Source organism: Lissotriton vulgaris, chromosome 2_1, assembly GCF_964263255.1.
Source record: "Lissotriton vulgaris chromosome 2_1, aLisVul1.2, whole genome shotgun sequence".
Classification (NCBI taxonomy): Eukaryota; Metazoa; Chordata; class Amphibia; order Caudata; family Salamandridae; genus Lissotriton; species Lissotriton vulgaris.
Window position 1 is genome coordinate 1,920,689,019 of NC_141687.1, and position 22,603 is coordinate 1,920,711,621.

Consider the following 22,603-nt stretch of genomic DNA (forward strand, 5'->3'; position numbering starts at 1 on the left):
TCAACTTCATTCTTTAGAAGGTCCCAATGTTTGTGTATGATGGTTTTTAGTTTCTGTGATACGGAAGAGAATTTGGATACAAACACATGTCTGTCCTGCGATTTCTTCGGTTTTTGCATCAAAAGGTTGTCCCTACTGTAAACTTCTATCCTGTCTCTTGCTTTCTTCAAAACATCATCAGGGTATCCCCTATCTTTGTATCGTTGTTGTTGCAAATTGAGATTCTTTTCCAATTCATCATCATGTGAACAAATTCTTTTAATTCGCATGTATTGAGAAACTGGTAAGTTATTTTTAAAATTTTGTGGATGAAAGCTATGATAGAATAGCGAATTGTTTACATCAGTGTCTTTTCTGTGTACTGTGGTTTTTATCTGAGAATCTTGAATGTTGATCAAAACGTCTAAGAATGGTAGTTCCTTTTCACTGATCACATATGTGAATTCAATGTGCTCTGAACATTGGTTTAGTCTTTCAATTTCAGATTCCAGACTTTGCTTAGTTCCTGACCACAGCACAAAGATGTCGTCAATGAACCTCCTATATAGGGTTGCATGATCATTCCAGAACTTGTTGGTATAGATGTAATCAGCCTCAAATTTAGCCATAAAAGTATTGGCATATGCCAGGGCCCCGGCAAATCCCATCGATGTTCCATTCTGTTGAAGAAAAAACTTTGATGACCATTGAAAATAAGTATGATACAAACAAAAATGTAAAAGTTCCAAAATGAATACCTTCTTAGCTTTCACCGATGTTTGTTGTAGCAAGGCCCACTCCACGGCTTCCAATCCAGCTTGGTGAGGAATAGAAGTGTACAATGACTTGACGTCAATTGTGCACATTATTGTTGAACTGGTGATGTTGATGCTTTTTAATGTCAAAAGAAAATCATTGGTGTCCTTTATGTACGATGGCCATTTCTGAACAAATGGCTGCAAAAATTTGTCAATATACTGACCGAGTGGTTCAAAAATAGTACCACATCCGGTCACAATGGGGCGCATAGGTGGATGTAAAAGGTTTTTATGCACCTTCGGGAGCATGTAGAGGGACGGTCTTCTCGGGTTTTGAACTGTGAGAAATAGTTTGGTAGTAGTCGATATGTGTCCTAATTCCAATGCTTTGGTCAAAATTTCATTGAGGGTAGTTTGTAGTTCAACTGTTGGATCTCTTTCCAGTTCAAAATAGGTTGTGGTATCTGATACGTGTTCATTCACTTTGGAATTGTACATTGTTCTGTCCATCACTATTATGGCACCTCCCTTGTCAGCTTTTTGTATGAAGATATTCTGGTTTTCTTGAAGTCCTTTGATGGTTGTCCTGTCGTAAACTGATAGATTCTTCCTTTTCGATTTCCTCAAATTTAGACTGTCCAAATCATTGATGACAGAGTTTTCAAACGCATCCAAGATTTTATGAGATACCGGAGCTTGAAATTTAGATTTTGGTTTAAATTCCAGAAATTCTGGTTCTTCTTTTTCCGTTTGAAGTGGTGCCACGTTGGTAAAAAAATGTCTGAGTTTCAAAACACGCATGAACTTGTAAAAAGCTACTTCGCTCTCAAGTTTGTTGGTATCATACCTAGGGACGAACCCTAAGCCTTTGTTTAAAACTCTTAGTTCGTCTTTGGTCAGTTGAGTTTTGGATATATTCATTACCAAATTTATTTCGTGCTTCTTGTTCGAACCCCTTGTACCTCCTCTCCTTGTCTTGCTGGCTTTTTCTGTTGTTTCCCTGGTGGTTGACTCGCATCCCCTCCCTGGGCTAAAAAAGACTGGCTGGTATCAGATGTTTTTGATGAATCAGTTAGAGTTTGACTTGCAGTAGTTTCAACTATTTGGGTCTGAGCTGCAGGTCTGTTGGTGTTCAATTCACTATCAGAGACTAAACTCTCTTCTGATGTTGTAGCTGCTTTCTTCTTTGGAAAGATTCTACGTTGGGCATAAACTTCAGCCCAAGTATAAACTTCATTTGATTTATAATCCAACGTATCTCGTTTGAATTTTCTCAACTTTTCTTCTTGTAACTCCTTAGAATATCTCCCAGACTGGGACAAATCATTGGAGGATTTAAATTTGAAACTTGAGAGATATTCTAAGGAGTTACAAGAAGGAAAGTTGAGAAAATTCAAATAATGTGCACAATTGACGTCAAGTCATTGTACACTTCTATTCCTCACCAAGCTGGATTGGAAGCCGTGGAGTGGGCCTTGCTACAACAAACATCGGTGAAAGCTAAGAAGGTATTCATTTTGGAACTTTTACTTTTATGGCTAAATTTGAGGCTGATTACATCTATACCAACAAGTTCTGGAATGATCATGCAACCCTAAATAGGAGGTTCATTGACGACATCTTTGTGCTGTGGTCAGGAACTAAGCAAAGTCTGGAATCTGAAATTGAAAGACTAAACCAATGTTCAGAGCACATTGAATTCACATATGTGATCAGTGAAAAGGAACTACCATTCTTAGACGTTTTGATCAACATTCAAGATTCTCAGATAAAAACCACAGTACACAGAAAAGACACTGATGTAAACAATTCGCTATTCTATTAAAGCTTTCATCCACAAAATTTTAAAAATAACTTACCAGTTTCTCAATACATGCGAATTAAAAGAATTTGTTCACATGATGATGAATTGGAAAAGAATCTCAATTTGCAACAACAACGATACAAAGATAGGGTATACCCTGATGATGTTTTGAAGAAAGCAAGAGACAGGATAGAAGTTTACAGTAGGGACAACCTTTTGATGCAAAAACCGAAGAAATCGCAGGACAGACATGTGTTTGTATCCAAATTCTCTACCGTATCACAGAAACTAAAAACCATCATACACAAACATTGGGACCTTCTAAAGAATGAAGTTGATTTTAATGGGATTTTCGCAAACAAGCCTATTTTTGCCTACAAGAGATCAAAAAATCTAAAAGAACTGCTGATGACCCCCATAAGAGACACAGAAGCAACTCATAGAGGCATGAAGAAATGTCAAAACTGCGTCCATTGTTCAAATGTGATTGAAGGGAAAGTGCTACATCATCCTCAAACGGGTAAAGCACTGACTTTACAATACAACGGGGATTGTAACTCCAAGAACTTAATCTATTACATAAAGTGTCCCTGCGGGAAAATTTACACAGGAAAAACAGAAAGAAAACTCAAAACAAGGATTTCTGAACATAAGAGTACAATAAGAAACAAAAATGTCAAGAGTAATTTGGCCAAACACTGGAATGAAAATAACCACAGCATAGCCCAGATCAGGTTTTCGATTCTAGAGGTAGTAAGAACATACAAGGGGGTTGATCTATCCAGATCCCTCCTCCAAAGAGAAATTCACTGGATAAGATATCTTGTCACACAAGAACCCAAACGTCTTAATGAGAAAATCGATTTATCATGTTTTCTATGATTCCTCTTTCGCCTTAATGCTGTACGAGATTGATGTCTGCATCTAACTGTATTTATCTGCATTTTGTTGTTTCATTATTCGACTAAATGGTAACATTTTTCTGTTCACTTTATTATTATTATTATTTTGCTTATTTTATTTCAAACACGTGTATAGCTATCATCTTTGTGATTCTTGGTTTTACTAGGGTCATCTTGCTCTTTAAATATGGCGTTCGTGGTTTAGTTGGTAGGTGTTCGTTTTTTAGTCCGTTTTCAATGTTGAACATTGGTTACCACTTTAAAGATCTGGGTGTGGTTGATCCATGCTGTCAGCGGTTCCCATAGCGAGAGCGTTTGAACGAGAGAGGGAAACGGTTTGCACACTCAGGAGTTACTAGCGAGGTGAGCTTCTGGAACAATGGTGGTTGAGCCGATAAGTGTTTCAGGGTTATGGATCCCGGAGTAGAGCTGATGTTTTCTATGTATTCACAGGAGAAGAGGGACGACTGGGTGTGTTGGAGATTTTGGTTTGAGCACAGTGCTTTGAGTGTTCAAGGTAAGAGATTGTGTTAGCGTTTTGTGGTTTTTTTGTCGGGTAGTTGACTTTACAATAAAAGAAAAGATGGAGGTTGTTTTAGTGTTTTACTTTCTTTTAGGAGAGGAGATTTCTGGTTCATTGCGACTTCAGTGAGTTTGTCTTTTTGATTTTTTTCACACACACTGTGGTGTTGGTGAAGGGTATTTTAGAAGTGAATGTTACCATACATTTTTTGCTTTGTAAAACCTTTAAGATTCGTGATGCCATGATGAGTTGAATGAATTTACTAACTGAAAATCATATTCAGTTTCACAGGCCCCCGACGAAGAGCTCCATTGAGCTCGAAATGCATTGGGCATAACAAAGAAAAAGTCACCAGAAATGAAAGATTCGACATCTACTTATGTTTATATTGTATATATTGTGTGTTGAAATGTAATAACATACTTTGTGTTTATCAGTGTAAAACAAAAGAGTACATTTGTTGTGGAAACATGTTATAAATACACTTACTGTTGAAATTCTATAAGCGTTGTTGTATTCATAAATGAGTAGCGGTTTTCCGCAAGTAGTAACAGTGCGCAGGGGTTAAGTGCTGTATACACTTAAGATAAGATTTCTACACCAACTACTAACATAACTGTAAATCCACCCAATTAATTCATGTGTGTTCCAGGTGATCCTCCTTTTCCGTGGATACAGTGGAAGGCGTATTTTATCAATTTTTTTATCTACTATTGACCATGCAAATAAGTTATCAGCTGAGAGAAAACAAGGTTTATTAATGCATAGTTTAGGATCTGAAGGTCTTAGAATATACAACAAACTTAGTAAAAACACAGTGTCTGGTGATGACAATATTTTTAACCAAGCTATTAGACATTTAGGGCCAGATGTAGGTAATTTATATTTACCGACTCTTAAATACCGAATTTTACCGATTCGGTATTTAAGAGTCGGTAAATATGAAGGGGGGAGATGTAGGTATTACAGATTCTGTAAATACCAAATCGTTAAGATTCGGTATTTACCGAATCTGTAAATACCGAATCGGTATTGCCCATTGATTCCTATGGGCCTTAAAGCCCATAGGAATCAATGGGAAATACCGATTCTGTAATTACAGAATCGGTAAATACCGAATTTTGCAAGGGTGCAGGGGGTGTCACTTTGACACCCTCTGGCACCCCAAAAATAGGCATGTGCGCCAGGTGGCACACAGACATGCCCTAAGGGCATGTCTGTATGTCACATGGCTAGGTGTGCATGCACACATGTGCATGCACACCTGAAATCGGTATTTTAACACCCAATTGGATTGGGTGGTAAAATACCGAATTTTTCAGGGCCTTTGGGACTCAGAAGAGTCCCACCTACATCTGGGAATTACCGATTCGGTAAAAATACCGATTTGGTATTTTACAGATTCTGTAAATTTACCGATTCGGTAACTTTACAGAATCTGTAAAATCTGGCCCCCTACATCTCAAGATGCCAAATACCGGTCGGAAACGGCCGAATTCGGCCGTTTCCGACCGGTATTTGCCACCTACATCGGGCCCTTAGATATTTACTTTTCACCTTAAGTATGTATTGGAGTTACTTGTTTCAAATTCTTTCAAAGGAAACAACTTAAGAATGAATCTTTTGATGATTTTGTTACTGTACTTCAGAAACTTGCCATAGATTGTAGTTTTTTTGGTACTATAGAAGAAGAACTTATAAGAGACCAAGTGGTCATGCATGCATTTGATTCTTCTATACAAGACAGATTATGGGTAAAGGGTGATAACCCTCTTGAAGATGTCCTGGCGATCGCTAGGAAAGCTGAATTGTTTGTTAGATGTGCAAAAGCTCTCAAAAATGAGAGTTCTGATAGTGTACAACAGGAAACAGTTGCGAAGATTATGTCTCCCAAATAGAAATCTAAACTCACTTCTAAATCTTTTGTTAAGAAAGGTAGTCATTCCAGTGAAAAACAATTCTGATGTTACTGATGTGATAGCAAACCTCATCTAGCTAACAACTAAAATTGTCCTGCCTTAAGACAAAGATGTACGGTTTGCAAAAAAGTTGGTCACTTCAGCAGTGTTTGCCATGTTAAGAAATATAGTAAAGATAAAATTAGATTTATTGAGGAAGGCCACACTTCTTCCAATAATGAGGAAAGTGATGATGAAGCTTGTTTTGCACCAGGTTTCATGAGTAAAGTAGTCCTCAATATTTCACATGCCAATTATTCTAACAAACCTATGTGTCCTATGTCTATTGGAGGTATTGAAATACACAATACAGCAGACTCTAGATCTCTTTTCACCATTGTAAATGAAGCAGTATGGTCTGATAAATTTGTAAGGAAACTTGGTTCTGATCTACTTCAACCTGATGTTGCTCCTGAGAGTTACACTGGTGAACCAATTGATCTCTTAGGTTTTAGGAACCAGGGGCCAGATGTAGGTAAATGAGATTTACCGATTTTTAATTACCGAATTTTACCGATTCGGTAATTAAAAATCGGTAAATCTGAGGGGTGGATATGTAGGAACATCCAGATGTTCCTTTTACCGAATCGGTAAATATCTGTATTTACCGATTCGGTAAATACCGACCGGTAATGCCCCATTCATTCCTATGGGCTTTGAAGCCCATAGGAATGAATGGGGCATTACCGGTCGGTATTTACCGAATCGGTAAATACCGATTCTGACAAGGGTGCAGGGGGTGTCACTTTGACACCCTCTAGCACCCCCAAAAAAGGTTCGGGGGCCATGTGGCAGGCATACCTGCCCTAAGGGCAGGTCTGCCTGTCATATGGCACAGGTGTGCATGCACACATGTGCATGCACACCAGAATCGGTATTTTACCATCAAATAGTATTTGATGGTAAAATACCGATTCTGTAATGCTTGTGGGACTCAGAAGAGTCCCACCTACATATCAATTTTACCGAATCGGAAAAAATACCGATTCGGTATTTTACAGAATCGGTAAATTTACCGATCGGTAAATTTACCGATTCTGTAAAATACAGGGCCCTACATCTCAAATTGCATTTACCGGTCGGTAACGGCCGAATTCGGCCGTTACCGACCGGTAAATGCCTACCTACATCTGGCCCCTAATGTTTAGATTTAAAACTAGAAATGCACTTTGTAAACTGTATGTTTCCAAGAAGGGTTCATCTGTTCTTGGATGGAAAGATCAGAGGAAACTTAACATAATTCTGGATCCTAATAGTATGGAACAAGTCCTACTTTTAGATAAAGGTGAATGTCTAGGTAAAATGTTATGTGATAAATTTCCTGCAGTTTTCTCAGGTTCTTTAGGCAAATTAGAAGGCTTTGAATACCACCTTCACCTAAAAAAGATGCTTCTCCCAAAATTCACAAAATTCACAATATCCCTTTTTAGGTTAGAGAAGAAGTGGAAAAAGAATTATGTAGACAGGTAAAAGATGGCGGTATTGAGCCTATTGAATTGTCTGAATGGATTTCTCTGTTGGTCGCAGCGAGAAAGGCCAATAGAACGCTCAGGATATGCATTGATTTACGCCATCTTAATGAGAATATTTTATTTGATCAGTTTCCTTTACCAAAAATGATTGAAAGGTTTACAAAAACTAAAGGTATGGAGATTTTCTCCACCGTTGATCTTTCCCAAGCTTATCACCATATTTCCCTCACTAAAGATTGTAAATACCTTACTGCTTCCATTTCACATATAGGATGCTTCCAATAGACTAGAATGCCTTTTGACTTAGCATCCCTTGCTGCTGTATTTCAACGGTTAATGTTCAGAATTGTTTTCATCTGGATTATGTACTAATTTTTCAAGATGATATTCTTGTTATGGGCAGAAACAGTAATGATCATAAAACCAAGCTGCTCCCTGTACTTTCTCTTCTGAACAAGTTTGATTTAACTGTGGAATTTTCTAAGTGCAAGTTTGCAGCCTATAGCGTAAATTATCTGGGCCTTAAAATTAGTGCAGTGGGTATATATCTCAAAGAGAAATTGGTTTCAGCTACTATAGATGCCACCAGCCCAGAGAATAAAGATGAGGTGAAATCCTTTTTAGGACTGGTAGAGTTTTTTTCTCAATTTGTCAAGAACTTTTCTAATAGAACTTTTCAAATTAGACAACTTCTTAAATCTAATTCCCAATTTGAGTAGTCTACTTCATGTCAGGAATAATTTTCAGATATTAAAAATGCTATTTCTTCTGCTCCTTCCCTTCAAGGTTTTGACCCATGTGGATAAAACATTATCACCACTGATGCCATTGGGACTGGCATTTTATCTCAAGTGGATAAAAAAGGATTGGAATCCATTGTGGATTATGCACCTAGGTCTTTGTCTCCTGCTGAGTGCAAGTATGCTGTTATTGAGCTTGAAGCTCTCGCTTGTGCTTGGGCGTTAGAGCATTGTCACACCTTTGTCTGGGGTAAGGAAGTTACTGTTAAGGGTGATCATAAACCGCTGGTTAAAATTCTGTCTAATGTTGGGATGATTAACGTGTCAGCAGGGTTGGCATGGATAACCATGCGTTTATTAGATTTCCTATACAAGATTAAATACTGGTAAAAGAAATACTGTTGCTGATTTTTTTATCACGCTTCCCTGTTCAATGGTTGAGAACCAGGATGATCTCATGGACACGGTTCAAGTTGCATGGTTGTGGGTTCATGGTTTGGATTCAGTTCAAAACAAAGAGTGGAATGAGGCCTTGACTAAAGATGACTGCATAAGGAAAGTGCTAGAATTTTTGTGCAATGGTTGGCCTCACAAACCTCACAAAGTAGTTATTAAAGAATTAAAAGCTTATTGGGAAGTCAGAGACCAGTTATCTTCTTTTGATGATAACCTTATGAGGGGAGATAAAAGTGTTCCTTCTTTTGATTTAAGAAACAAAATTATCTCTTTTTGCCGTGATGGTCGTCTGGGTATTTTAAAAACGAAATTTATTGTTAGAAGCAGATATTGGTGGCCTGGAGTAGACATTGAAGTAGAGAGTTGTTAGAGATTGTGGTTTGTGTTACTCTGCGGATAAAAAATTAAAAACCTTGAGACCACCTATGAGTGAGTTTATGTGCCCGGAATCTCCATGGGAGTCCGTTGCTGTGGACATTAGGGGTCCTGTGGGCAGTTCTGAAAAATATGTCATTTCTATTATAGATATGTTTTCTAAATGGCCTGTAGTCAAAGTCATCGGAAAATTGGATATAGACACAGTGTTAGCATTATTTGATGAAGTTTTACTTAATGAGGGGACACCTTCTGTGATCATTAGTGATAATGGAGTACAGTTTTCTTCGGATACTATGACCAATTATTTGTCCAAATGTGGTATACAACATAGAACCACTTCCTTGTATAATCCCGGTGGAAATGGTCTAGTGGAAAGGTGTAACAGAGTTTTAAAAGGTGCCATACAATTGGCTTTCAAAATTAACATTCCCTGGGAGACACAAATGTTTAAAATGCTTTGGTCTCAATTGTGGGTCCCACTAATTTTTCTCCATTTGAGCTTATGAGAGGTAGAAAACCCAGAGCCAAGTGGTATCCGGGTTGGATTAAAAGAAAAGGAGAAGTGAGTTGGTCTTCTTCTGATATATAAAACAATCTTTCTCTTAAACATGACAAGTACAAAATGTTTTATGACAAGAAACATAATACCCAGGTTGTTAGGCTTTCTATTGGCCAACGGGTCAGAATCAAGAAGCCTGGTTTTGTGAGAAAGAATGAAAGCAAGTTTTTTGAAGCTCAACGTATTACTAAATTAAGGAAAAATGCTGTCATTCTAGAAGATGGAAAATGGTGAAATCTAAAAAGAGCTGCCTTATGCAAAGCTCCTATTGTATTTGAATTGGTTGGTAACAAATCGTCTGTCCTGCATGATCCCTATGCTTGTCCACAGGATTGTCCGGATCAAGAAAATGAAGTCATGGTTTCAGATGATGGTTCACAGATTGAAGATTCTAACATCCGGATGAAAAGGATCATCAAACGCCCAGATGCTTTAAATGATTATGTTTGCAATTAATAATGTAATTACAAATGTTTGGTTTGTTTGTAGAGGAGGAGATGTATAGTGTTTTCCTTTTTCTTTCCTCCTGGAGGCTTGCATGCCTAAGAGACTCCACAAGGAAATGGTAGATTTAGAGTGTTTAGAAATGCTTACTGTTGAATGTTAATGGACCAAAAGTCAGTTGTAAGATAGCTGTTGACTTCTGGAGGCTCTTTATGTTCGTTGTCGGGCTGATTTATAATTAAAGTCAAGTTTAACTTCTTATGTGTAGCCTGGATTCACTACACAAGGTCATTGTAACGACTGCGTTGTAATTACCTGCGGGGAAAGGGATTCATGGCAAAAGATGTTTACCAATTTTTTGGCTTATTGTTCAAGTGTAGAAAGAAAGACAGGCTGTGGTTTATACACTAATTTACTGGCATGTTTGAGCAGATGTGTTTTTATTACACCTGCATTAGCAGGCATGACTCGGGAACTGTTGGGTTTAGCCATACTGTACAGAGACGAGCCCAAATTAAAGCATTGCCAAAAAATGGGTCATGGTTGCTTCTTTTGTTTTGAGCCACAATACAACTATTGAAAAATTACAAGAATGCAACAATAAAACATGTCAAATACAGAAAGGCTGTAAATGTAATGTGTTAGCTGTAAGTAACATGGGGCAAAGGAATCTGTATATCTGCTGGCATGCCGGCGCTACTGACCAATAGTGACAGCACACAGAAAATAAAGCATTTTGCGTTTGTTTACCTTAAGCCAATGAAGTTGATGGAGCAGAGGGGAGGTAGACGCTTGTTGAGGCAACCGAAAAAGCAGGCGAGCTGCCGCGTTTTGAATGAGCTGTAGACAGCGAACAGAGGCCTTATCTGCACCCAAGTACAATACATTGCCATAGTCAAGTCTGAAGAACACCAGTGCCTGCAATATGGTTCTTTGGACTGCAGGTGGAATTAACCAAAGGATTTTTTTAGCCACTTGAGAACCACAAAGCAAGTTGCGGTGACACAAGACACTTGGGGTCTGAGAGAAAGATTATTATCAATGGTAAAACCCAAGTTCTTAACCTTCGGGACAGGAGCATGTAGAGGCCCCAGAGAGTCAGTCCCATGGCTAGCTCCCCAGAGTTTAGGATTGTTTCACAGAATGATGATCTCAGTTTTAGAGCTGTTCAGCTTTAAAGCATTACTGGACAGCCACAAATAGATATTACGCAGTCCAAGCTGGAGCAAAGAAGGGTTCTGATGCTGAGAAGATGAGAGACAGAAAATGATCCAAGTATCAGCTGCATACGAGAAAATGGCCAACCCAGACTTTTCTGCAATGTCTGCCAAAGGGCTAACATAAAAGTTAAAAAGCGGAGGACTCAATATCGAGCCCTGCGGTACTCCTGATGTTAGAGATACTGAATTTGATATAATGGTATGTGAAAAGACTTGGAATGAATCATCATTTAAAAAAGAGATCAGCCACTGCAAGGCCTCTCCTACAATGCCTGAGGCTTCAAGACGATCCACCAGGATGGAGTGTGAAAGTGCGTCGAAGGCTGCTCTCAAGTCCAGTAAGATGAGCTCTGCTGTACCACTGCAGTCAAGCTGCTGCCTAAGATATTCCGTAACCCCAAGCAGAGCCGATTTGATTCTATGCCCAGAACAAAAACCTGACTGTGAGGGATGATATAACTTGTGCAATGCAACATGTGAGGAGAGTTGGGAATTGATGTGTCTTTCCAAAACTTTGGAAAAGGTTGACAGAAGAGGACGGTAGGACAGTAATTTGACCAACAGAGTGGGAAAAGGTCAGTCTTTTTCAGCAAAGGGAGCACCAGAGTGTGCTTCCAATTCTGGGGCACCTGACCTGAGGCTAAAAAGGAATTGAGGAGAGTAAGAATCACACCAAAGGCTGACTCGTCCAAAAATCTGATCTTGGATGGGGGGAGAGGATCAAGTGATGAGCCAGACTTGATAGTTACCAACAAACATTGAAGAGAGGTCAAGTCCATTGGGAGCTAGGCCTTAATCTGACAAGACTCAACAGATGAGGAGGCCTGAGAGAAAGTGTTGACCTGAGCAGAAGAGGGAGTGTTTAGGAAAATAATTTTGTCTTGAAGGGAAGGGTCAGAGTTAAGCTTATGGTGAATAGACTCTACTTTATTGTGGAAGAACAACACAAGTTCATTGCAGTGATGTAACAAGAGTGAAGTTGACGGCAAAAATGTGCTAGATGCAGAAAGTTCTTTCAGAACGTTGAATTAAGTTTTCAGACAGTTTTGAGCATTCATAATCTTGACCATATGGAAGGAAGCACGTGCTGATCTGCATAGAACATGGTATTTTTTCAGTGTCGCCAAATAGACTGGCCTGACTGGTTTTGTGACGCCCTTTGGGACGATCAGTCCTCAACGCCCGTTGTATGTGTCAGTGCATGCCATGATCATTGTAAAGCAAGCATCAATCTCAACTCCACAATTTAAGGCAAAGCAAAAGAAAATAAAAGAGCTACATACATAAGCATACAGAAGCACAGATGTTCAGAGAAGCAAATACAGCAAGCACAAAAAGAAAATCTAGACAGCGAAAGATAGAAAGAAGAGCAAAACGCTCATGCTAACTGAAATGGATCAAACAACAGCAAGCCCTTCAGTGCTTTTGGTACCCTCAACGGTGCAAAAAAGGCTTACAGCTCGGAAAGGTAGGACCCTACAGGTGGCCTTAGCCTTTCGCGCCAACTGGATACGCTCCCAAAGAGTCTTCGAGGCTTGCAGGAACTATGTTAATCTAAGAGCTCAGAGAAAAGCAGACCCAGGCATCAGAACAGAAGGGGCAAACAACATGGGGAAGAGAGATATGCCTGGATGATGGAAGACCGTGTACCACCCCCTCAGTATCCCAGAGAGACGCCTGACCACGGCTGTGGATGGTGGGGCAGACCAGGACCCCTCAGAGTCTCATCATCTCATGTCCACAGCCTGGCTACAACATACAACCTCATACATAAATATTTCACATAAGCATGAAGATGGGCATACGAAACCACCAAGGGACCTGACTGGGGACCTAGGAGCATTGGGGCAAACTATGATGGACTTAAGAATAGCTGGCCCTCAAAGGGCGAAGCATATATAGGCACCTGCTCTTACCCCGAACAACACAGCTTGACCTAACCTCGAACTCAACAATTGCGGAGATGGTGAAGCTTGTGGAGACAGATGGAAAATAGTAGACCCTCAAAAAATTCATACACCTTCCATAACCACAGGAAGCCTGTGGCACTGACATTGAGATTTCTTCAACAACTAATGCAGGTGATACAATTGGCAAAAACATGACACACGAGTTGGCCCGGGTGACGCAGGAGCATAGTTAGTGGCCCTGAAGAGCAAGACAGGATGGCAGAACCAACAGCTCACACATATAGGGCCCAGTTACCAACAGCCCTGTACTCAAAGGAGTCATTGAACTCCTAGCGCCATGGGGAAATGGGAGAAGACATCAAGAACCACAGTTATGATTGTAAGTTGGAATGTGGCAGGCCTTAACTCTGAAACAGCCAACAGCTATTGGGCTGAGCTCCTACACAGAATGGGAGAAAAGCACAAGAACAGAAAGCATACTGAAAAGGCAAGAAACTACAAAGAGAAACCTCTTGGATGATACAACAAAAATACATAGAGGAAGAACTGATACACATTTACTCCCTGCCAGCACCCAGCAAATCAAGGGTATTTTGGGGTTACGTTAATTGCCTTACAAGTAGAACTTATTAAGGACAAGGTTGCCCCGGCCAATGAATGGGTTGCCTATGTTAACAAAACTCTACGTCGACGCAGATTCATCCAGGGACTTTAGCAAGAAGGCATTAGAAAACTATCTAGAAGATTTGGAGAAGTCCTGAATGATAGGAACCCGAAAGGGAGACATCAACACCCTGTAGGGTATTTGGAAGGATGGAGCCACCGGACCAAACGGCCTACCCGGCAGCATCTTTAAAGGAAATCAGCAATTGTGACTCCCTATATGCATAGCCTTTTCAACATATGCATGCTAACATCAGTCATTCTGGACTCATGGAAAGGCTCGATCTTACAATCCATACACTAAAAGGGAGAGGATTTGCGACAGGAAAACTACAGGCTGATTGCCTAAATGGATGTTGACTGCAAAGCTTTTCTGAAAGTGCTCCTGAACTAACTGGAAGCTTGGATTGATGAGAATATTATCATACCTCAATACCAAACGGGGTTCAGGCCAAACTCTTCCACCATGGATAACCTTATCGCCCTTTCCTATTTGGCAGCCCAGGACATAGAATTCACATTTCCACCACTTTATGCTTGCTTTGCCGACTACTGAGCTGCTTATGATGACATTGACCAAAACTTGCAAAGTGGGGAACACCAAAGAAGCTCCACGCGGCCATCACAGCTCTGTACACTGCCACATGGGTCCAAACTAAGATCACCCAGACTCATACAACCACAAAAACATACATGAAGAAAGGGCTAAAGTAGGGATGTGTAATTGCTCTGACTTTGTTTAACTTGTATACCATTGTCTTGGGTGCTGATCTTTTGAATAGAAACATCTTTCCACCTAAACTAGGCCCCATCAGACTCCCCATTATGCAGTATAACTGAACCAAACCAGATTCGATAAATACTCCTCCTGTATTAGGCAAAAGAACTTTCTGCATTGAAAAGCCACAAAATCTAAAGTCCTGATATTTGGCCACAGAACTAAGAAACATCAACTGGAATGGTAATAGGGCCCGCTAAGGGTAACCACTGCCAGAAAATACAACTATGTAGGTGTTCTGCTGACAGACATATGCAAACCTACCTTGCAGGCAAAGGCACTGACAGAGAAAAGCAGCCATGACTACATACACATTATGCAAATTGCAATAAAAGCTGCAAAGTTACACCAAAGAGGGGGTCTGACGTGTTTTGCAGACAAAATTGCAACCAACGATAATCTTTGTACACTTGGCTTTCCCTGGCATGCTCACTAAGGTACTAGAGCGACATACATCTGCTTAATGAAAAATATTTACCATCCCAATAACAACCAGGCACACACTGATACAGCTAGAATTCAACCTTGTGAATATGAACATTTAATGTATAAAAGATCTGATCAAACAATTATCACTGTGTGTCGGGAGTGGATCTGGAATCATTGAGAGGTGCACAAAAGAAGATATTCCGTGATTCAAAGAGCATCTGGGAAAGATACCTTAGCAGTTCCAGAGAATCCCTAAACTTGTCCTTAGAATATCTAACAGATCCATCTTTTATAACTGATGGGTGGTAGGGGGAACACAAGCAAGATGGCCGCACTTGAGTTAGGCTCTTGCGGCTCAGGACCAAAATATATTAAGATCCTGTCCAAATGCCTGTAATTTGACTAACACAGTCGGGGGAGCAGAATAGGAATACTTGCTGCCACCTAGAAATGAACAAGCGACAACTGCACCAGCTGGGAAACACAAAACACGGCCCGTGATTGGCGGACCTCGAGCTGAAATCAAATCGGCGACTGCGCTGTGAGTACAGTTGCACCCACTACCGCGGAAGGCTTGGGAGGGAGGGGTGGGGGGGTGAGCAGACCACCAGACAAATTGAGAGTGTGAAAAAGGCCGCTTTATTGAAAGAGGTGCATATTTACAACAATACAAACCCTGGCCAACGCCTTACAAAACTAAACCTCACTAATTAAATAATTAACTACAAACCCCAAACGTCAGGCCCTCCCCTAATACGTCACAGTCCCCGCCCCCACCCTGTACAACATAATTACAATACAACCAATACAAAACCTGCATAATCGTTTAAACATCATCCCAACCCAAAAGCATAACATCACATTCCCAAATTGCCCACCAAGAACTTACGTTAACCAAAACAGTGTAACCACCCCACGAAACATCTATTTCAACTTCTCCAGCCATAGCCCCATTTTAACAAAACCCAACAACCTTCATGTTCCTGCTGGCAAAAAACCCCCAAATTCCGCCACCCAGAAAAGAGGGGGGGGGAAATAATCACACCCCTCTCTTTCTGCCCCCCAAAAACCAAACAAGTGACCACCGAAGGTCTAACCAAGAAAATTCTGGATTTTCAAGCACCTGGAAAGTACCTCCCTCAATTCCAAAAGATATAAGTCCATCCCAATTCGAGACAAATGAACTCCATCACTGCGAAGAAACTCCAAGGCATCATAGCGAATGTCCTTATCGGACACCCGCCCAAAACCTAAGTCCCTGCAAAAACGAGAAACCTCTAAATTTAACTTCCTGCGTGCTTTATCCACTGCCCTAGGCTTAATCGCACCCCTCCAAGTTCTACGGGGGACCAATTCAGTCCACAAAACATGGCATCCTGACCACTGTTGTTTTATGAGGGAGAGATCCTTCTTCATAGTCCATAGAAGGACCACCCCTTTGACCCCACAAAGATCATTTTCACCGAGGTGTAAAAGCAAAACATCCGGACAAATACCTCCTACCAACCATGAATTCAAAGCAGGAATAAGTTCCCTCCAAATCATACCCCCTTTACCCTTCCATACAACATTAAACAAACGGTCATTAAAACCAAGCTTAGGACCAAAATAACTCTTCTGAGCTTGATCTTCCGCACGCCTTATGAAGGAATGCCCCACAATCCAGATCGTCATAACAGCTGAACGGGGGCCGGCCACCGAACCTGAAAAAAGAAAAGCAGCATCAAATTTCAAGGAGAGACATCAGTCGCAAGCGCAGCACCAGGATCATTCCGCACATAGCGCCGAAAGCAGTCGGAAGACCAGCGCCCTAAAGACATAATATCCTGCTGCGACCAACCCCTATTATAAGCCTCCGTTGCCGCCCCAATCCTGAAAGAATGAGTACCATAACGACTTTCATCCAAACCAAGAAAACGCAAAGCTTTTCGCAGCACCATGCGCAGCTGGTATTCAGTCACCCTGGAACCATCCAAATGTTGAAAAACAGAAAACTCAGCAGCCGCCCACGAACAAGCCTTCAACCGCATAGCCCACCGCAAAGGGCACGTCTCTGGAGGAGAAGACGCCTCCAGCCAAATACCCTTCCCCTTGCTTCTCTGATCAGTTTATGCGCGAGCCAGCCAAATATGCAATCCTGTCTCAGAAAATTGAACATCCCCCCACCCCACCCCAAAAGTAACTTTAGATCCTAACAATTCTGACACCCTAAAAGCACCGAAAAACATCCACACCATGAGAGTCGAAAAAAGGCAAATCTCAAACTCATCCAAACAAACAGAGGGCAAAACTTGCAAAACTCGGGCCAATGTTTGCCATGACAAAGGTTGACGGACCATCTGCTCCCTTCCCTGCTCCCTGGACCAACCCTCCATCACGCGCTTACCAATCTCCCCTGCCGAAGGAGAATAGCCCCAAAATAACTTGCCCATGAACGCAATACCAGCCTATTTTCCTGCAATTGTAACACGGGTCAGACCTCTGTCCATCAAGTGAAGAATAAACTGCACCACATCCTCAGAAAGTCTCCAACCGGGCACACGCCAGCAAGCTCCAGTCTCCAAAAACTCCTGCCAGGCTAATTCATATGCTGTCCTAGTAGAAACTGCCAGGGAACCTACCATCAACTGTAAGACCCTGTCTCGCCTACCATCCACAGATGATCTGGCATGGGGGTCGGCGTCCAGTCTGCCTCCGAGGCTAGCCCATGGAATCTCTCCCACTGTGAACGAGACAAAGCATCCGCAATGTCATTGTCCACACCAGGAATGTGCAAGGCCTTAAAACTGATGTCGTACTTCAAGCACCCCAACACAAAAACCCTCAAGAGCTTCAAGATCTGGGCATCCCTAGCCGACTGCCTATTGATAATGTCCACCACAGCCTTATTGTCAATACGAAACAGGACTTTTTTGTGAGCCAGCTCATGACCCCACAGAGTCAAAGCAACAACCACCGGGAACAGCTCTAGAAATGCAATGCTCCTGCCTCCATTCTTCCACTGAACAGGCCACTGCTCCGCACACCACTTGCCCTGCCAATAAAGACCGAAACCATCACTTCCTGCAGCGTCAGAAAAAATTTGGACATTCCAAACCCAATCTTCTTCCCTGAACAGAGGAATGCCATTGAAGGAATGTAAAAAGGCTACCCACATCCGCAAATCCTCCTTAACCCCTGCTGTTAAGCGAACTTGATGGTGAGGTAAATAGTGCCCTGATAGAGCCCTACCCAGCCGCCTACAGAAAGTTCTACCCGCCCTGACCACTCTGCAGGCAAAATTAAGGTGGCCCAACAGCACCTGAATCTCCTTGACTGTTACTTTTGACTTGACCAGCATGGAATGTAAGAGGTCCAACATTTTAGCCTTTTGCTCCACAGGTAAACGTGCTTCCATAACATGAGAATCTATCTCAATACCCAAAAAAGACATGGTCACGCAGGGGCCCATTGTCTTCTCCGGTGCCAAAGGCACACCTAAGAAATCCATCAAAGTTTGAAATGTGCGCAAAGCATTCTGACATGCCGGGGAATTGGGAGCGCCCACAAAGAAGAATTCATCCAAGTAATGTGTTACTAACTGGTGACCTGAACAATTAGTGAAAAACCATTGGAGAAAAGTGCTGAAAGTCTCAAATAGTGCACAGGAGATGGAGCAGCCCATTGGTAAAGCTTTATCTACATACCATTTCCCATGAAATTGAATCCCCAAAAGGTCCCAATCCCCGGGATGTACTGGTAGCAAACGAAATGCAGATTTTATATCGCATTTAGCCATTTCTGCATCAGAGCCAGCAGACACAACCAGGGCCATGGCCACATCCACAGATGAATACGATACTGAAGCAGCTTCCTCGTCAATGAAGTCATTAACCGAAGAGCCCTCCGGCCATGACAAGTGTTGAATTAGACGAAATCGCCCAGACTCCTTCTTAGGGACTACACCAATGGGGGACACAATGAGATTCTCCAAGGGCCAATCATCAAAAGGACCTGCCATCCTTCCCTCACGCACTTCTTTATCCAATTTGTCTTGCACCACAGCAGGATGTTCATCGGCTGACAATAGATTTTTAGACCACCGCCGCAATCGCGGCCCTGTATAACCAAGCTGAAAACCTTCTTGAAAACCATCCAGCAGTAACTTACCAGCCTCAGCATTCCCATAACCCCTCAGAGCCACTGCTAGCTGAAAAAGTTTAACCGGAGTACGAGCCTTTGGGCCCAGCTCCTGGAGTGCTTTTCCCCCCCCTGTTAGGCTGAGGCTGCTGTGCAGGACCAGGGGCATTGGCAGTCTGCTGTGACCATTGTCGACCTCCTGTAACGCGAGGCCCCCAACACCTGGCCAATGGATGCGGTCTTCCACATTGGGAACATTCGTGCCTGAACTTACAATATTCCCTTGGGCAGTGACCTCTTTTAAAATCCCAGCAGGTCCCATTGGCAGGTTGCACTGACGCTGCTGCACCCACCCCTCCCCGGGTGGGCTTCCCCTGAAAGGGCCGGTAAAGTAAGGGATAGCCGCTAGCTGTAAAAATCGTCTTACCACCAGCCGATGCTCCCATAGTGTGTTGCCATAAGTCATTGCCCAACTCCCCCCATTTCGCCTCAGGATCCCAAGCCATCCGTGCTCGGAATTCCTCATCATACTGTGACCAGGCATAACCACTGCCAGTAATCTGCGCCTTTCTGATCACATCCATATACTTAAAAATGGCAACACAACGCTCAGGGAATTTTTCACAGTACACGCTAGCATAGATCAGAAATGCCGCTGTCCAGTTTTCTATCGTCAAAGGAACCTTTGGGCGCTTAGCCAGCTCGTATTCCTCTTCCTTAGACCCCTCCTTGGAGCGAACTTCCCTATGTAAGAGCTTCAGTAGTTCAACGTACTCCCCTTTCCAAATCCTTTCCTTAGTTGCTAACATTAAATGAGCGCCCAAAGGTTTCGTAACGCCCATGTAAGGTAATTTCTTTATTTTAAGCTCCTTACTATGCGGGGGATCTTTACCTACCTCCATGGGCTCAGTACCAGTGCTAGAATCCGCCTTGGAACCCAGACCGCCATCACTCGTACCCACCCCCTGATCTTTAACATAACGACCCTTGTGTAACTTAAGGTCCAGACCTTCCGAAACCGGTTCACCACCTGTCCCCACAGACACCATAGTAGGTTTGGCCCGTGGCACAGAACGCTCACCTGGTTTAAGTAAAGGAACTTGAGCCAGCCGCACTCTCCAGGCCAGATGCTCCACATCGTCGACCGTCCGAGGAACCCTCACCGAGGGGCCGCTCTCTCGAGTAGGTCTGGAAACAGCAGTTTTTGGACGCACCACCACTGGCGCCTGTAAAACAGTATCAGAAACGTGAAAATACCCCCCCATCCGTGCCCTCAGCACGTAACTCGCCCTCCTCAGGGCTGTCCTCACCATAATCCAACACCACAGATTCCTCCACTCTAGGAGGGGCAACCACCACTGACGTACTTTGAAAACCAACATGGGCCTTACCCGCCCGTTCTGAAACACGAGGCGGGGGAGCCGACTGAACCCGTCTGTACTCCCCCAAACGTTGACCACTTTTGGACACCTTGTCCAATGACAAATCTCGTTTAGAATGACATGAAGATGTTGGGGCCAGCGAGGACGCGCCTGTCCTGCTTCTGCCAACCCCGCTGAGAACTGGAGAAAAAGACGTTGGGGCCAGCAAGGACGCTCCTGGTCTGCTTCTGCTGACCCCGCTAAAATCTTGAGAAAAAGAAGTTGCGGCCAGCGAGGTCGCGCCTGACCTGCTTCTGCTGACCGTGGCGAAATCCTGAGCCAAAGACGTTGGGGCCAACGAAGTCGCTCCAGACCTGCTTATGTTGACCGTGCCGGGATCCCTCGCCGGTACGGGGTATGCCGCGCCAGGCTCCACCCTCCCTTCTCCTCGGTGCCACTGGGCCGCACACCGCCCTACCAAGTCTGCCGGTCCACGATCCTCCCCGACCTGTGAAGAAAAAGGCTGGACTGATGTGCCGGGGCCCTTATTATGAAAACTTCCAAACATATCAATACCACTAGCTACACAAGACCCAGACTCCTGCAATTGCCCGCGACCAGCCTGCCCAGAAACAGACCCCGTAGCCCGACCAGACAAGACTTGCCGAGGAGGAGACGACTCCACTACTTCACCATCGCTACTCCAATCCAACAGTTCCTGAACGAAACTCGACGCAGGACCCAAAACGTACCCGCTACGCCCCCCCTGCTGCGTATCCGACACGGACCTTTCAACCCTCTCAGAAGGTCTACCCCCCACAGGCAGGCCCGGAAACTTCAAAGTGCCTCCAAAGCCACTCAACATATCAGTACCTTGAGTAGGAGGAACTCCACCAGCATCCCGAATTCCCTCTGCCCAGGAAGAAAAAACATCTAGACCCTCCCAAGACCTGGCACCTACCTGTTTACTGCCACTCCCCTGCAAAGAGTCAAAAACATCACCTCCAAGAGCAGACCCAAGCCGTGTCCCACTTGACCCAGAATTATACGCAGCAGCACCCAACCCGCCAACATCAGCCCCCAATCCACGAGAAACATCTCTCACCCTTCTTTCGACCTGCGCCCACTCCCCCTCCCCCACAGAACCACTGAGAACAGAAAAAACCTCACCACTATTCGAAACAGGAGGAGAAAACAACAGGGGACTAACGGGCGCCAAGTCCCCCTCAGAAACTGCCACCGTATCAGGAATGCCATCACCCTCAAACAGAGGCGCACTAGAACCACAAGCTGGCGTAGAAAAACGGACTCCCTCAACCCCTTGACGCGAAGGCAAAAATTCGACCTCTCGACTAACATCGTGTGCCCCAGATGCCAACTGGTCAGAAAATTGCCCAACTGGCCCTTCAACCGGTAACATCAAGGCCCGTGAGGCGCCAAAAATTCAACCTGCGCATGCGCGCCTACCGCCGGCGCGTTTCCCGCCTGCTCAACGGTTGGGATAAATGAAACAGAGGCCGAGCGCTTTCTGCCTCCTCGTTTACCGGCCCGCTTACCCCTCACAGCGGGCACCAAAAGTGAACGCACCGGCGGCCCCACGGGGACAAGAGAAGCAGATGCCCCTCCGTCCCCCACCCCCGCCTGACTAGACAAAACCGCTCCTGCTTGCAACGGTACCACAGTATCAGGAGCCGGCCTCCTAGAGCGCGGGCGACCCCTCTCACTTACCGCCTCACGGCGAGACCTCTTCGGGGACAGACAAGCCGCAACTACCGCGGCCACACGAGCTGAGGCCTGCCGCTGAGGACGCGGCGGCCCAGCCACATCCCCCAAAACCAGGTCCAGGCGTCCCGCCTCGCTCAAAAGGTGGATTGCCTCCAGCACACGATAGTCTTCACCCGACATCTCGGAAAAGAACACTAAACCTACACTCACAAGAAAAAATGTTATTGAGCTCCGGGCCACCAGGTCACCTAGCCTAAAATGGTGGCCGGGAGGAGGAGCCAACAGAATTTATAGTTGGGCTCCCTCAGTAGAAAATAGTATAGCCCAAAACCAGCCCAAAAGAAGCCCAAAGTGCCCTGCTCTCTAAAACCCCCCCACATGCCCCTCCCAAACAGCCCGGGGGGGGACCTCCCTCCGGTCGGCTG